The sequence below is a fragment of the Oncorhynchus nerka genome, linkage group LG7, assembly GCF_034236695.1.
Source record: "Oncorhynchus nerka isolate Pitt River linkage group LG7, Oner_Uvic_2.0, whole genome shotgun sequence".
Classification (NCBI taxonomy): Eukaryota; Metazoa; Chordata; class Actinopteri; order Salmoniformes; family Salmonidae; genus Oncorhynchus; species Oncorhynchus nerka.
The window spans coordinates 18,646,431-18,653,966 of record NC_088402.1 but is presented as its reverse complement, the minus strand read 5'-3'; positions in this window follow the sequence as shown (position 1 = coordinate 18,653,966).

Here is a 7,536-nt window from a genome sequence, read left to right as displayed (position 1 = left end):
GATCAGTGAGCTGAGATAAGGCGGGGCTTTACCTAGCAAGGACTTATAGATGACCTGGAGCCAGTGGGTTTGGCGACGAATATGAAGCGAGGGCCAGCCAACGAGAGCATACAGGTCGCAGTGGTGGGTAGTATATGGGGCTTTGGTGACGAAACGGATCGCACTGTGATAGACTGCATCCAATTTGCTGAGTAGAGTATTGGAGGCTATTTTGTAAATGACATCGCCGAAGTCAAGGATCGGTAGAATAGTCAGTTTTATGAGGGTATGTTTGGCAGCAAGAGTGAAGGATGCTTTGTTGCGAAATAGGAAGCCTATTCTAGATTTAATTTCGGATTGGAGATGCTTAATATGAGTCTGGAAGGAGAGTTTACAGTCTAACCAGACACCTAGGTATTTGTAGTTGTCCACATATTCTAAGTCAGAAACATCCAGAGTAGTGATGCTAGGCAGGTCGGCAGATGCGGGCAGCGATCGGTTGAAGAGCCTGCATTTAGTTTTACTTGCATTTAAGAGCAGTTGGAGGCCACGGAAGGAGAGTTGTATGGCATTGAAGCTCGTTTGGAGGTTAGTTAACACAGTGTCTAAAGAAGGGCCAGAAGTATACAGAATGGTGTCGTCTGCGTAGAGGTGGATCAGAGAATCACCAGCCGCAAGAGCGACATCATTGATGTACACAGAGAAAAGAGTCGGCCCGAGATATGAACCCTGTGGCACCCCCATAGAGACTGGCAGAGGTCTGGACAACAGGCCCTCCCATTTGACACATTGAACCCTGAGAAGTAGTTGGTGAACCAGGCGAGGCAGTAATTTGAGAAACCAAGGCTGTTGAGTCTGCCGATAATAATGTGGTGATTGACAGAGTCGAAAGCCTTGGCCAGGTCGATGGATATAGCTGCACAGTATTGTCTTTTGTCGATGGCGATTATGATATCGTTTAGGACCTTGAGCGTGGCTGAGGTGCACCCATGACCAGCTCGGAAACCAGATTGCATAGCGAAGAAGGTACGGCGGGATTCGAAATGGTCAGTGATCTGTTTGTTAACTTGGCTTTCGAAGACCTTAGAAAGGCAGGGTAGGATAGATATAGGTCTGTAACAGTTTTGGGTCTAGAGTGTCTCCCCCTCCGAAGAGGGGGATGGCTGCGGCAGCTTTCAAATCTTAGGGGATCTCAGACGATACGAAAGAGGTTGAACATGCTAGTAATAGGGGTTGCAACAATTGCGGCGGATAATTTTAGAAAGAGAGGGTCCAGATTGTCTAGCCCAGCTGATTTGTAGGGATCCAGATTTTGCAGCTCTTTCAGAACATCAACTATCTGGATTTGGGTGAAGGAGAAATGGGGGAGGCTTGGGCAAGTTGCTGTGGGTGGTGCAGAGCTGTTGACCGGGGTAGGGGTAGCCAGGTGGAAAGCAAGGTCAGCCGTAGAAAAATGCTTATTGAAATTCTCGATAATCGTAGATTGATCGGTGGAGACCGTGTTCCCGAAACTCAGTGCAGTGGGCAGCTGGGAGGAGGTGCTCTTATTCTCCATGGACTTTACAGTGTCCCCGAACTTTTTGGAGTTGCAAATTTCTGTTTTAAAAAGCTAGCCTTTGCTTTCCTAACTGCCTGTGTATATTGGTTCCTAACTTCCCTGAAAAGTTGCATATCGCGGGGGCTATTCGATGCTAATGCAGTACACCGCAGGATGTTTTTGTGCTGGACAAGGGCAATCAGGTCTAGAGTGAACCAAGGGCTATATCTGTTCCTGGTTCTACATTTTTTGAATGGGGCATGCTTATTTAAGATTATTTAAGATGGTGAGGAAAGCACTTTTAAAGAATAACCAGGCATCCTCTACTGACGGAATGAGGTCAATATATTTCCAGGATACCTGGGCCAGATCGATTAGAATGGCCTGCTCACTGGAGTGTTTTAGGGAGCATTTGACAGTGATGAGGGGTGGTCGTTTGACTGCGGACCCATTATGGACGCAGGCAATGAGGCAGTGTTTGCTGAGATCCTGGTTGAAGACAGCAGAGGTGTATTTAGAGGACAGGTTGGTCAGGATGCTATCTATGAGGGTGCCCGAGTTCATGGATTTGGGGTTGTACCTGGTAGGTTCCATGATAATTTGGGTGAGATTGAGGGCATCTAGCTTAGTTTGTAGGGCGGCCGGGATGTTAAGCATATCCTAGTTTAGGTCACCTAACAGTACAAACTGGAGATAAATGGGGGGCAATTAATTCACATATGTTGTCCAGGGCGCAGCTGGGGGCTGAGGGGGTCTGTAACAAGCGGCAACAGTGAGAGACTTATTTCTGGAAAGGTGGACTTTTAAAAGTAGAAGCTTGAACTGTTTGGGCACAGACCTGGATAGCTTGACAGAACTCTGAAGTAGATTGCAACTCCACCCCCTTTGGCAGTTCTGTCTTGACGGAAAATGTATACACATACATAGAGGCATTTTTCAGCTATGATTTTACCACTCAGAATCCAGAATGGATATGACAATGGGGCCAGCACAGGATGTAATACACCTTTACAACAATCTACGTTTTGATCTTCTTGACTGCTTATCTGGTAAACTGCTACTATGTGTCAAGAAAATAGCCCCAATTAGGGGTTAGTGTACTCCAGTAGAAAAGGGCTGGTTTAGATGAAAAACTATTGCCCTGTGTCCCCGTTCATAGGGTCATGAGACTAATCAGTGGTAGAATTGAGTTGGCACTTTATTGGCACAAACACCCATAGACCCACAAGGTTGAGGTTCCTCATGGACAGTAATTGGTAATACACTGCTCAATAAAATAAAGGGAACACTTAAACAACACAATGTAACTCCAAGTCAATCACACTTCTATGAAATCAAACTGTCCACTTAGGAAGCAACACTGATTGACAATAAATGGCACATGCTGTTGTGCAAATGGAATAGACAACAGGTGGAAAATATAGGCAATTAGCAAGACACCCCCAATAAAGGAGTGGTTCTGCAGGTGGGGACCACAGACCACTTCTCAGTTCCTATGCTTCCTGGCTGATGTTTTGGTCAGTTTTGAATGCTGGCGGTGCTTTCACTCTAGTGGTAGCATGAGACGGAGTCTACAACCCACACAAGTGGCTCAGGTAGTGCAGCTCATCCAGGATGGAACATCAATGCGAGCTGTGGCAAGAAGGTTCGCTGTGTCTGTCAGCGTAGTGTCCAGAGCATGGAGGCGCTACCAGGAGACAGGCCAGTACATCAGGAGACGTGGAGGAGGCCGTAGGAGGGCAACAACCCAGCAGCAGGACCGCTACCTCCACCTTTGTGCAAGGAGGAGCACTGCCAGACCCCTGCAAAATGACCTCCAGCAGGCCACAAATGTGCATGTGTCTGCTCAAACGGTCAGAAACAGATTCCATGAGGGTGGTATGAGGGCCCGATGTCCACAGGTGGGGGTTGTGCTTACAGCCCTGGCAAATGTTTGGCATTTGCCAGAGAACACCAAGATCGGCAAATCCGCCACTGGCGCCCTGTGCTCTTCACAGATGAAAGCAGGTTCACACTGAGCATGTGACAGACGTGACAGAGTCTGGAGACGCCGTGGAGAACGTTCTGCTGCCTGCAACATCCTCCAGCATGACCGGTTTGGCGGTGGGTCAGTCATGGTGTGGGGTGGCATTTATTTGGGGGGGGCGCACAGCCCTCCATGTGCTCGCCAGAGGTAGCCTGGCTGCCATTAGGTACCGAGATGAGATCCTCAGACCCCCTGTGAGACCATATGCTGGTGCGGTTGGCCCTGGGTTCCTCCTAATGCCAGACAATGCTAGACCTCATGTGGCTGGAGTGTGTCAGCAGTTCCTGCAAGAGGAAGGCATTGATGCTATGGACTGGCCCACCCGTTCCCCAGACCTGAATCCAATTGAGCACATCTGGGACATCATGTCTCGCTCCACAGACTGTCCAGGAGTTGGCGGATGCTTTAGTCCAGGTCTGGGAGGAGATCCCTCATGAGACCATCCGCCACCTCATCAGGAGCATGCCCAGGCGTTGTAGGGAGGTCATACAGGCATGTGGAGGCCACACACACTACCTGAGCCTCATTTTGACTTGTTTTAAGGACATTACATCAAAGTTGGATCAGCCTGTAGTGTGGTTTTCCACTTTAATTTTGAGTGTGACTCCAAATCCAGACCTCCATGGGTTGATAAATTTGATTTCCATTGATAATTTGTGTGATTTTGTTGTCAGCACATTCAACTATGTAAAGAATAAAGTATTTAATAAGAATATTTCATTCATTCAGATCTAGGATGTGTTATTTTAGTGTTCCCTTTATTTTTTGAGTAGAGTATGTATATATTTAAATACAAAGGATGATGTCTCTCTTCATACCTCTGGCACTTTAGTCAGACTGCCACAGAGCCAATCAGGAGAGAATACATACAGGTCAACGGTGCCAATTGAAAGTCAAGGGGTGTGTCTGTGCCTTTTGGATTACTCTCTTTACAGAGAACCCCTGTGGTTCAAGTCTGCTCTGAGCATGTCTGAAAGTGACAGCCAGCAGCCAAGAGAGTTTTTCACAGTATGTCATAAAAAAGTATTATACTTATGAATGTATGTAAAATGCTAATATGTATTAGATCCAGTACAATGGAATAACTAAGACCTGAATTTGAATGCAGTGTTCCGATTCCTCCTTCTCTTTCTGTCCAACAGGGTCAACCAAAAACACTTGACCTGATGGTTCATGCAGATACTGGGGAAGCAATATAGAAATGTATTGATCCCTTAAATTATTTTACTATTAAATGACCCATTTCACAACCCTCATACCTCTTCACAAAAATGTACCTAAGTCAATTTTGGAAAAAGGATTTTACCCACAAAAGATGTAGGAATTTATTTTCCCGGTTAGAAATAGTAGACCATGCATCATAACTATTTTCATCTGAAAAACAAACCCTCAAATGCAATATTGCATTTTGTAAGTTGTCTGCAGGTGGCTTGTTGTGAATGCACTCAAATATCAAGTCATTATCAGGTTACGTAAACTGCGTTCTAATACTCAACATAGAAGGATTTGTATTAATGTACAGTATATGAAAGTGATGCTATGAAAAGGATTCCTTCACGTTAATCAAGCTCACTGTGACTTACAAATCACTGCCTATTACTGTGATTAAAAAGAGCATATGAAACATTGTTTTTCATGAGGCCTACCTGTGCGCCTTCCTTTAGGCACCTCTGTTCGAACACCTCTCCTGTCCTTGATCCATACCACATACAGCCATTTGCGGATCCTTTCAGTGTCCATGTGAAAGATAGTTATTGCGAGGATGGAACATTTGTTGACTTAACAACAAAATGTAACACCCATGTAAAATGAAGGCCTCCAAAGCTTACAGATTTAAGTCTAATAGCATGAGTTGAAAGTAAACAAACAGAGTGTGCAATATGAAAGTATAGTCAGTGGACATTCTGAACCTTGTTTGAAGTCACATGACCAAGGAGCTATATAAATTCTAAATGTTTTAAATAAATGTAAAACCATGTGAGATAAAAATGGACAAACTAAAGGGTGTGCAATGTGTGTCTATGCCATCGGGTTGAAAGTGTTAGGAGTAATGGTTAAAGTAGGGTGACCAGACATCCCCATTTTTGGTGGCCTGTCCCCAGAAATGTCCCTGTTTTTAACTGTGTGTTAACTTCTTCGATATAGGGGGCACTCTTTTAATTTATGAATAAAAAAACGTTCCCGTTTTAAACAAGATATTTTGTCACGAAAAGATGCTCGACTATGCATATAATTGACAGCTTTGGAAAGAAAACACTCTGACGTTTCCAAACCTGCAAAGATATTATCTGTGAGTGCCACAGAACTGATGCTACAGGCGAAACCAAGATGAAATTTCAAACAGGAAATGCCCCAGATTTTGAAGGCGCGGTGTTCCAATGTCTCCTTATATGGCTGTGAATGCGCAAGGAATGAGCCTACACTTTCTGTCGTTTCCCCAAGGTGTCTGCAGCATTGTGACGTATTTGTAGGCATATCATTGGAAGATTGACCATAAGAGACTACATTTACCAGGTGCTCGCTTGGTGTCCTCCGTTGCAATTATTGCGTAATGTCCAGCTGCGTGCATTTTTCCATTTGCTTCAGAGGAGAAAACCAACTGCCACGAATGACTTGTCATCGAATAGATATGTGAAAAACACCTTGAGGATTGATTCTAGTACAATGTTTCTGTCGATATTATGGAGTTAATTTGGAAAAAAGTTCGGTGTTGTAATGACTGAATTTTTGGTTGTTTTTCTTAGCCAAACGTGATGAACAAAATGGAGCAATTTCTCCTACACAAATAATATTTTTGGAAAAACTGAACATTTGCTATCTAACTGAGAGTCTCCTCATTGAAAACATCCGAAGTTCTTCAAAGGTAAATTATTTTATTTGAATGCTTTTCTTGTTTTTGTGGAAATGTTGCCTGCTGAATGCTAGGCTTAATGCTATGCTAGCTATCAATACTCTTACACAAATGCTTGTGTAGCTATGGTTGAAAAGCATATTTAGAAAATCTGAGATGACAGTGTTGTTAACAAAAGGCTAAGCTTGTGAGCCAATATATTTATTTCATTTCATTTGCGATTTTTATGAATAGTTAACGTTGCGTTATGCTAATGAGCTTGAGGCTATGATTACGCAAGCAAGAAGTTAAAAACAGACCGCAAAGTGAAATATTTTACTTGGCAAGAAAGACCAGGTAGCAGAGCCTACCGGTTGAAGTCTCAATCGCGTTGTGCTTGTTTTGGCCAACAGAGGGGGCTGCTCGCTATAGCAGCTTCATTCACTTGTCTTCTTCTTCTACTAACTACTTGCTCGCGATAGTTTTAGAAAAAACTGCAGTGGAAAACTCGGACAGAAGCTAGCAAGTGTCAGGTGAATCCACAACATCACCACAAACGTCCTTTCAAGCCAGGTAAGTTACAATCGTTTGAGATACTAGCTAGTGATGTTATGTCACAATTTATTATATAGATAGATAATCTGCTCTATAAGGTTTTAAATAGGTTATGCTAGCTAACGTTAGCTAGCTACTGTTATAGTTAGGTTAAAAAACGTTCACATGTAAACATGCAGTGGACGGGCTATTTTGAAAATATGATTGTATTAAATGAATGCACAATTAATTCAGAGAATATTTTTGTAGATTACAATTGCAATGGTTTGGCATTATAAGTAGTCTGAAAATATAGTTAAATGTTCATGGATAACATTAGCAGTGGAGCGGAAGGTGAGGAGGAAGACTGGATAGGAAGAAGAGGAAGAAGACTGGATAGGAAGGAGAGGAGGAAGACTGGATAGGAAGGAGAGGAGGAAGTCTGGATAGGAAGAAGAGTGAAGGAGACAGAGGAGGAAGACTGGATAGGAAGAAGAGTGAAGGAGACAGAGGAGGAAAGGTAAAGATATGATTACAGGGCCTGCCAATTTATTATTCCAAACAATGTTTTTGAGATAAAATACAGAAATGAGGCAAGCAATGGTAATCTGTTAACCAAATTATTTTATC